The sequence below is a fragment of the Orycteropus afer genome, unplaced genomic scaffold, assembly GCF_000298275.1.
Source record: "Orycteropus afer afer isolate SDZICR_OR568_19922 unplaced genomic scaffold, OryAfe1.0 scaffold01132, whole genome shotgun sequence".
NCBI classification, from domain to species: domain Eukaryota; kingdom Metazoa; phylum Chordata; class Mammalia; order Tubulidentata; family Orycteropodidae; genus Orycteropus; species Orycteropus afer.
Window position 1 is genome coordinate 141,541 of NW_006922719.1, and position 10,628 is coordinate 152,168.

Genomic DNA, 10,628 nt, shown 5'->3' on the forward strand with positions numbered 1-10,628 from the left:
CACCATCCACCCCTCTAGACTGGCCCTAGTCTACCCTTCTCACCCCTTCTAGCCCAGGGCTCCCATTAGGCCTCTGGCAGTGACACAGCTAGCCAAGCCTGGTGTTCCCTCACCATCTCCCTCCTTGAACCCTTCTTGCCGCTGCTTCCTACCTTGTGTGGAACCTGAACCCTAATAAAGAATTATTAACCCAAATGTGGCATGCCCTGCTGGTCCCAGGGAAGAAAGGGGCTTCCTGGAGTTGTCTGGGTTCAGATGATATATCAAAGGATTCAGCCTCACTCCAGCATCATGGAACTTGCCTGAAATCCAGGTTTCCTGGGTAGAGAAGATAGGAAATTTGCCAGATCTTCCTCATGTCCTCCCTGCTTGGAAAGAAATGGAGGCACCAGTATCATAGCAGGTACCTGGGTCCATGTGACTTTATTATTTTAACAAGGTTCAAATTCCACCTTCTTCATTTCCTAACTATCTGCTGTATTGATTTTGAAAGGTAGCAAAGAAGAGTGTTTGAACAAATCTTTTAACTCCCCTAATATTTCTCACCTTTTCGAAGAGGAAAATTATGGTGACTAGGCTGCCAGGGCTTGATTATTATGGCTTTTGTCCTTGGAGCAAAGCCTTTCCCACCTGGCTTAAAGCACTCAGACCCTGGACATGGTTCTTAGCTCCAGGAATGCCTGTGGTGACCTCAGTCCAACTTCCCTGCTGCAAGGGGGCCTGAAAACCTCTGCTGGACTGAGAAATACCAGTGCCTTACTGTACTCAATGTTCATTATAGAAATTTGGCTGAGATGATTTGTAAAAGAAAAGTCCTTTTCCTGCCCTCCTCACCTCCACGTGGAAGTGCAAAAGCAGCTATAGAAAATACGTTTGCATTTCTTCCTGTTAGAGGGTCCAGCCCTCCTATAAGTGAGAGCAGCATAGACTGGGGGGTGCTGCTGCAAGGAATTTATTGGTTAGAGCAGGTAGCAGGAGGCTTGTCACTTGCTCCACCAAGACTGAAACTGAGCACACTGTGTCCTTGGTCTTGGCTGAACACTCCAGATAGCTGAAGATACCAATCTGATTGGCCACTTCCACATCTCTGCCTTCTTCCATCAGTACTGATTCCTGGTGCTCTAGGAAAACAGTCTAACCTTTGTGTTTCACCCAACCAGATGCCTCATTCTTAGACCCCTTGTTCTTTCACTCAAACCTGGGTATTAGGAGTAGCTCAGCTAACTCTGGCCCTGTTCTGACTCCCATTACAGCCTGTCCTCACCTCTGCTGCCTTCTGGGCCAGCTTTTGACCCCAGGCACCATGTCTAACTCTTTCATGAACATTTTCTTGGCCTTTTCTGCTGGAGTGACCTCATTCTTCCATTGGTCACCTATTTGAACATTGGGAACAGAAGTGATTCACCTCTTGTCTAGGTCAAGTGGAGAGGTGTGGGTGTAGCTTTTCTACCACAGGCACTTTTTCCACAGTTGTTGCTTTAGAGTAGTTGCAAACACTCTCTTTCCACTATTTCCACCATTATAGGGTCTGAGGCTTGCACACAAACTTTTTTGCTCTGCTCAGTTTTTCCACAATCCTAGCTACTAGCTACTCAATGGACTGGTTTTGGCCATTTTCAATCAGACAACCATATGATCTACTATGCTGGGAATGACAGATTGGACAGGAATGGTGTGACATTCGTTGTCACAAAGAATGTTTCAAGATCTATCCTGAAGTATAGTGCTGTCAATGATAGGATAATAACCATATGCCTATACGGAAGACCAGTTAATACTACTATTACTCAATTTACACACCAAAGCCAAAGATGAGGAAACTGAAGATTTTTACCACCTTCTGCAGTCTCATATTGACCAAGCATGCAATCAAGATGAGTTGATTAACACTGGTGATTGGAATGTAAAAGTTGGAAACAAGAATCACTGGTACTCACTGCCGTCAAGTTGATTTGACTCATAGCGACCCCTGTTTAGGTTTCTGAGGCTGTATCTCTACAGAAGTAGATTGCCTGATCTTCCACGGCTGGTGGGTTTGAACTGACAGCCTTCTGGTTAGCAGTCACACACCTCAGGCACTATGCCACAGAGCTCCCAGAATCACCAGAAGTTGGAAAATACGGCTTTGGTGATAGAAATAATGCTGGAGATCGCAAGATAGAATTTTGCAAGACCAGCGATTCATTCATTGCAAATACCTTTTTTTTCTATAACACAAATGACAGCTATACACATGGACTTTGCCAGATGGAGTACACAGGAATCAGATTGACTCCATCTGTGGAAAGAGTTGATGGAGAAGCTCAATAACTTTGGTGAAAACAAGGCCATGAGCTGACTGGGACAGACCGTCAGTTGCTCGTATGCCAGTTCAAGTTGAAGCTGAAGAAAATTAAATCCACCAGAGCCATAACCTTGATTATATCTGCTGAATTTAGAGACCATCTAAAGAATAGATTTGATGCATTGAACAACAATGACCGAAAACCAGAGGAATTGTGAGATGACATCAAGAACATAATCCATGAAGAAAGCAAAAGATCATTAAAAAGGCAGGAAAGGAAGAAAAGACCAAAATGGATTTCAGAAGAGACTCTGAAACTTGCCCTTGAACAGAGAGCAGCTAAAGCAAATGGAAGAAATGAGATAAAAGCTGAACAGGTTTCAAAGCACAGCTCAAGACAAAAGTTAGTTGTTATAATGAAATGTGTAAACACCTGGAGTTAGAAAACCAAAAGGGAAGAACATGCTTAGTATTTCTCAAGCTGAAAGAACTGAAGAAAAAATTGAAGCCTCAAGTTGCAATACTGAAAGATTCTATGGGCAAAATACTGAATGATTCAGGAAACATCAAAAGATGGAAGGAATACACAGTCACTGTACCAAAAAGAATTGGTCCATGTTCATCCATTTCAGGAAGTGGCAAATGATCAAGAACCAACAGTACTGAAGGAAGAAGTCAAAGCTGCACTGAAGGCATTGGCAAAGAACAAGGCTCCAGGAATTGATGGAATACCCATTAAGATATTTCAGCAAATGGATGTCATGCTGGAGGCACTTGTCTATGCCAAGAAATTTGGAAGATACTTGGACAACTGACTGGAAAAGATCCATATTTATACCTATTCCAAAGAAAGGTGATTCCACAGGATGTGGAAATTGTTTAATAATATAATATCACATGCAAGTAAAATCTTGGTGAAGATGATTCAGAAACAGTTGCAGCAATATATTGACAGCATTTTCAGAAGTGCACCCTGGATTCAGAAGAGGACGTGGAATCATTGCTGATATTAGATGGATCTTGGCTGAAAGCGAAGAATACCAGAAAGATGTTTACTTGTGTTTTATTGAGTATGCAAAAGGATTCGATTGTGTGGATCATAACAAATTATGGGTAGCATTGAGAAGAATGGGATATCCAGAATACATGATTGTGCTCACCCGGAACCTGTACATAGACCAGGAAGCTGTCATTCAAACAGAACAAGGGGATACTGCATGGCTTAAAATCAGGAAGGGAGTGTGTCAGGGTTGTATCCTTTCACCATATTTATTCAATCTGTATACTGAGCAAATAATTTGAGAAGCTGGACAATATGAAGAACGTGGCATCAGGATTGGAGTAAGACTCATTAACAACGTGCGATATGCAGACAACGCAACTTTGCTTGCTAAAAGTGAGGATGACTTGAAGCACTTAAGATGATTAAAGACTCCAGTCTGCAGTATGGATCACATCTCAACATAAAAATCCTCACAACTGAACCAATAAGCATTACAATAAATGAAGAAAAGATTGAAGTTAAAGGTTTCATATTTGTTCCACAATCGACACCAATGGAAGCAGCAGTCAAGACATCAGATGACGTACTGCACTGGGCATATCTGCTGCAGAAGACCTCTTTAAAGTTCTGAAGAGCAAAGATGTCTCCTTGAAGACTAAAATGTGCCCAACCCAAGCCATGGTATTTTCAGTCACCTCATAAGCATGTGAGAACTGGACAGTGAACAAGGAAGACTGAAGAGTTGATGCTTTTGATTTGTGGTGTTGGCAAATACTGACAGTACCATGGATTGCCAGAAGAATGAACAAATCTGTCCTGAAGGAAGTGCAGCTGGAATGCTCCTTGGAAGTGAGAATGGCCAGGCTTCGTCTCACTCAATTTGGTTATGTCAGAAGGGACTGTTCCTTGGAGAAGGATATCATGCTTGGTAAAGTGGAGGGTCAACGAAAAGGGGAAGGCCCTCAACAAGATGGATTGACACAGTGGCTGCAGCGATGGGCTCAGGTATAGCAAGGATTGTGGGGCTGGCGCAGGACCGGGCAGTGTTTTGTTCTTTTGTACATTGGGTTGCTACGAGTTGGAGCCAACTCAACGGCACCTAACAACAGCATCTACACAAGACACCTTATTTATTGCCTTTCTTTCCTTATTACAGCTCCTGACCCTCTAGACATTTCTGCCCCCTTTTTCGTTATAACTCCTGAATTTCCTAGACACATTCATACCTGATAACCTTCATCAAGAAGCTCTGGTGATGGATAAGGCATTTGGCTGCTAACCAGAAGGTCAGTGGTTCAAACCCACCAGTTTCTCCATGGGAGGAAGATGGGGTGATCTACTTTCTACTTTACAGCCTCGGAAACCCAATGGGGGTTGCCATGAGTTGGTATCGATTCGATGGCAGTGAGTTTGGTTTTTGGTTTACCCTTCAAGACTAGCTTCTGAGTCTGTTCCCCCCCCCCCCCACATACCATTTTACTTCTCTGTCATGTTTGTCTATTATAACACCAGCAAGAAAGGAGATCAGGGGCTGCGTCATTGCACTGACCTTACTGCACCCAATAGGCATTAAGGACAGGGTAGGTGGGACCAGGGTATCCTGGTTTCCACCTGGAACTATTTGCCATTCAGGCATTCAACAAACATTTATTGAGTGCTTGTTGTGTGCAAGTCACTGTTGTAGGTGTTGGAGACACAGCAATGGATAAAAACAAATCCTTGTCCTCATGGGGTTTATGCTAGGATGAGACAGTTTACACAAAAAGTAAATTGTGTTAGGGGCTTATCAGTGCTATTCAAAAGGTGAAGAATACAGCCTGGTTTGGGACCTGGAATGATGAGAATGCAGGTAGGCAGTTTTAAATTGGGTTGTCAGGAAAGGCTTCATGGAGAAGGTGACATTGAAGCAAGGAGTAGGAAGAAGTGAGGATATGAGCCATGTGTTTATCTGGAGGAAGAGCAGTCCAAGCGGGGGGAAACAGCAAGTATAAAGTTCCTGAGGCTGTATTTTGCCTGTCTTATTGCAACAGCGAGGAGGCTAGTATTGCTAGAATGGAATGAGGAAGGGTAGATGAGGTTAAGGAAGTGACAGACCTGATTGTCCAGCTGCAGTAAGGACTAATAAAGTTTTTGTCAAGTATTTCCACTCCCATCATGGCCTAATAAATCCTTGCTAGTATGAACCTTACTGAAAATCCTCACTTAGTGTTAACTAAGGCTGCCATAAAGGGAAGCCCAGAAGAGGTAAGGAGGCTTTGGACTGGGTGCGGTGTAAAGATGTTCTGAAGATTTCCCTTTGGAGTGGATTTAGTATAGGAGTTTAGGGGGCCGTGGGCGAGGCTCTGACGGACAAGAAGAGTTTGAGACAGCGCAGGTAAAACTAAGGGCATTTTCGCAGACGCTCTTGTGAGGAGGTAAGGCCCCTCTCAACTCTTAAGTCCCAAGCATGCGCAGTAATGGAGCCCACGACTCCGCAGGTCCGCCTTTCTTCTCAGGCTAGGCTCCGCCCCATGAGCCCTGCTACGGAAGTTGGAAGAATTAGAGGCAGGACGAAACCTGACTTAACTCTCTTTTTATACCAATCACCCTGAGGGCTACTCGGCCAATAGTGAGAGGAGCTCCTCATAAAAAGGAACCCTCCCCCTCCACCCTGACAATGAAAGCCAATGAAAACCAGAGAGAGCCCGGGGGTCGGGGGGGTGAGGGAGGAAGTAAGTCACGCCTTTTCAGCCCGGCCACGCCCTTCATTCTTGCACTGCTTCTTCCGAGGGAGCAAACACGATTGGTTGAGTGGGAACCTCAAAGGGCGGGGCCGCACGCATTTACAGTGGGAATTAGCTGGAGGAAGGGGGGGGCAGCTGGGCGGGGTTATGCCCTATCTAAGGTGGTAAAGCCCAATGATTCTCCCAAGCTGCCTTTCATAGAAAATACACTTTTTCAGAACGTTTAAAATTCCTGCCTTCTGAGGCACTTCCAGGGGCTAGAACTGACTACTTCATTTATCTTCTTCCTCATTGCGAAAGTGGCAAGTCCCGTTTGGTACCATAGGGATGTACCAAGTGAAACTGAATAGGGAGAAAGAGTGGTGACTGGTACGCCTGGTTACTGGCTGCTGCTTACCTCGGCGCTAATAAACTTCTAGCAAGATTGAAATTGAGTGCAAAACAACCTTATATTTTCCCCCTGGCGCCGTTCCAGGGCTGGCGCCGGTTCCCCGGTGGGCGCGCAATGGCCGCGCCCCCTCCCGCTGCGGACGCGTCTTTTGGTACGTACCATCCGAGGTAAGTCCCCTCCTTCCCACTTTACCCTTTTCAGCGCGTGCGAGCGCATGCGCGAAGCGCGGAACGCGCGCGGCTGTTGTGCCTTTGGCTGCTCGGCTCTTGGAGCTGCCGCGTCGCCGCCAGCGGTCGAGTCTGAGCCGGGAACTTGAGCACTTGGATTCGAGCCGGCGCCAAAGAGCCCGGGGGGCATCGCCCGCAGCGGCTGAGATCATGGCCGGCTGAGCGGGACGCCGCCTCCGCCTCAGCCGCCGCCGCCGCCGCCGCCTCCTCCTCCTCAGCCGGCGGCGGCCCGGGCCCAACAGCCATGGCCGAAGACTATTGGGACGGGCGCCTGCGGCGAACAGGAGGAGAAGGAGGTCGCGCGGCCTCAGCCCGGGCCGCCGCCCCAGCCGCCGCCGCGCCGGCCCCGCGGTGCTGAGGTTGCACGCGCGCCCCCGCCGGTGAGACCGTCCTCTAGACATAGGGTGGGGGGTGCCCCTCCTCCTCCTCCACAACCATCCCCAAACACGGGTGGTGCCTAGGGGTCTGGTCTGTTGGTACTATATGTGCCCCTCCCCTAGCGAATTTCCCAGAGTGCATCGGGGGCGGGGGGTCATTCAGGGCCTCTCTGACCTTGGCCCCGCCCTGGGCCCGGTCTGGGAGTTGGAGATGGGATGTGTTGTGGGTGCTAATGGGAAACAGGGTGATTTAAGGACCAGAGGTGTGGAAATGGGCAGAACGGTGGAAGACCCGCGGTTGCTAATGGGGCGAGGGCAGAGCATCTGGTAATAAGTCTTAAGACTGTGAAAGTTGTGAGGCCCAGTGTGTGCAAATGAGGGAGGCAGGGTAGTCGAAGGACCCCAGGATGTATAATCGAGAGTAGGGTGTTGGAGGAGTGCTAAGATATGATAACGAGCTGTGGATAGGCCCACTGTGTGTTGAGGGGGGATAGGTTGACAGAGGTACCAGAAGGTGTGCTAGTAGGATCAGTGGTCTGAGGCCCCGTGTGGTAATTAGTGTCAGGATCGTGTTAATGCTGTGTTTTTGTCCGTTGGGGACTGAGGTGTGTGAGCATCCAGGGAATGCTGATGGGAGTCATAGTTGTAGAGGGTGTGTGCGTGTGGTCATAAGGGGCTGAATAGGAGGCCCCGTGTGTGTTAATGGGGACAGAGTGATGGAGGGACCCGAGAATGTATATGGGGGCAGAGTGGTGGAAGATCTGAGCCTGTGCTAATAGGTATTAGAATTGTGTATATGTGTTTGTGTGTGCGGGCATGGTGGTGAAGGAACTGTGCCGTAGAACTGGATGAGGTTTAGTGTAATGAAGGTCAAGATGATATGAGATCTGTGTGTTTCCGTGAAGACAGAATGTCAGACTCCAAGGCATAATAATAAGGGATAGGGTAATATATGAAGTTCTAGTGATTGCTATTGTGGATTTAGAGCCATGGAGATGCTTAAATGCATGCCAGTCGGGGAAGGGTCATCAGTATGATGTCTGGAGTATGCTAATAAGCATCAGAACATTGTTGAGGATAGTGTATGTTAGTGTCCATGGGGGACTGGAGTGTATTGAAGGTCCAGGGAGTGCTAATGGGGGTACAGAGCTGTGGAGGAAACCTAGTGTTTAGTAATGAGTATCAGGGTTGGGAAGGGACCTAGGTGTGAACCAGTAGAAGTTATAGTTGTAGAGGATTGAAAAAATAGAAATAAAGGACAAGAATATATAATGGTGCAGGTGTGCTAATGTGGATTAGAGCCATGGAGGGCCGAAGTGTGTGTGCTAATGGAGGTCAATACTGAATGAAGACTTGTGTGTACTAATGAGGGTCAGGTCATTCTAGAACAGTATGTTTGTGTGTCCCTGGGGAAAAGGGCTGAGTAAGGATTCAGGGTGTGTTGATAAGAAGGCAGCATTGTGTGAGGCTCAGTGTGGAGTGAAGGTCCAGCTTGTGCTGATGGGGAGGGGACATGATAGTAGGAGGACCAGAATGTGTATTAATGGTGGTCATAGCTGTGGAGGGATCTGAGTGTGTGCAAAAAATGGGTCAGGGTTCTGCAAGGTTCACTTTGTGTTAGTGGGTTTCAGGGCAGTGTGAAGGTCCAGTAAGTGCTAATGTGTGTCAGCTGTAGAGGGCCTCAAGTGCATGTTAAGTTGGGGTTAGAGTTATGTCGGGAGAATAGTGTATTAATGGACGTCAATGCTGTGGAGAGCCTGGTGTATCTTAACCAAGGGCAGGGAGGTTTAGAGATTCAGGGCATGCTAATGGAGAGGGGGCAACAGCAGAGCTGTGTGAGAGTTCCATGAGTGCTAATGTGAATCACCCATGGAGGAGACTGAGCTTGTGATAATGGAGGTCAGGGCTGTGGAGAAGCTAATGGACAGCTGGCCATGAGGACCCAAGTATGTGATGCTAAGAGTTACTTAGGGTCTCTCCACCAACACTAAGAGGGTTCATTGTTAATCTGTTGGGACTTTGTATTCTGATGTTCTCCATCATGAGTAGGAGTTAAGACGTGGGTAAATGTTAAGTCCTTGTGAGGCATCCTTGAGGGTCCAGTGTGTACTGAAGGAAGCAAGGCACTAAGGATCCAGTGTGTACTGGGGTGGGGAATGTCAGAACAGGATGAGGATGATAGGGGTATATGTGAGTCAATACAGTGTGATGATTATTTCTTCATTGATCTATGTGGTATGAGGTGGTGGTTGTCCTTGAGTATGAGAGTAGTCTGAAGGTATCCTAGGGTAGGTGGAGTTTTAAGAAGGACATGTCCCTGTGTCCCCCAACCCACGTGGAGTTGTATGTTCAATTTCTTGCTCCCTCCTACTCTTTTGTGAAATGTAAAAAGCTGTGAAAATTGAAATAATATTTCAAAGTTTTGCTGCATATAAATGTTTAAATGTCTACTCACAAGGGCCTGCCTGGGACCTCCTGCTAGGGATGTCACATGATATACAGATATACTCCATCTTTCTAAAATAATAATAATAATAAAAATTGGACTCTAGAACATGTCTAGTCGCTGGGATTTCCAGTGGACCTGTGGTTCCTCTGGCTCCCTCTCTATCCTTCATTCAGTGCTCTTTACTGTCCTACCCCCCCCACATACACACATATAAAGCAACTGAGTATCCGTGCCATATGGTGACATAGGACAGTCTTTGGGGGCTGATTCTGCTTCCTTTTCCCCAGCCTCAGGTCCAGTGTGTCTGCCTTCTGGGCCAGGAATTTTTGTTGTCTTGGGTTCTCTATGGATGGACCTTATTCTCTTTACATGGGGTCTTAATGCTAGGCTAACTCCTCTACCCTTCCTGGGGAAGTTGAGGTCAGCCAGGCAGGAAGGGAGGTGGAACCGCTGGGATAAGCACCTGATTTTAAGGGAACAGATGCCCCGCTTCTCTCTCCAGCCTCTTCTTTGACCTATCTATCTTTGCTTCCCTTGGGCCCAGGGCCATCTTAGTTCCTGCTGTGAGTCCAGATGGTTCCTAGGCCAGGTCTTTCTCCCTCTCTGCTGGCCCAGAGCCCAGAAGGAAGCAGAGGAAGCCTGGTCTAAACCTTTTGGTAGCCCTGTTCCTTCCAGTAGCCCATGTAGGTTATCTTCCTCCTACCTTGTCTGGGGTTGTTCATAAGTAGCAGGGATCTTGGTAGAAGTTTGTCCTAGGTCCTCAGACCCTTGATTTCATTCACTTCTGTCATAAGTACTTCTTGAACATCTACTTTGTCAGTCACTATTACTGGTTCTCAGGACATATCTGTTACTTAACAGAAATCTCTACCCTGGTGGAACTGATCTAATGATGGTGGTGGTGAGGAGACAGTAAAGAATAAAGAAGCAAATAGGTAGATTATGTCATTTCTGAGGAGCACTTGTGGCACAACAGTTAAGCGTTCTGCTACTAACCAAAAGGTTCAAACCCACCAGCCATTCCACAGGAGAAGAGACCTGGCGATGTGCTCCTGTAAAGATTATCAAATCCAAACCCTGTTGAGTCAATTCTGACTCATAGCAACCCTATAGGATAGAATGGAACTGCCACATAGGGTTTCCAGGGCTGTAAATCTTTACAGAAGCAAACTGC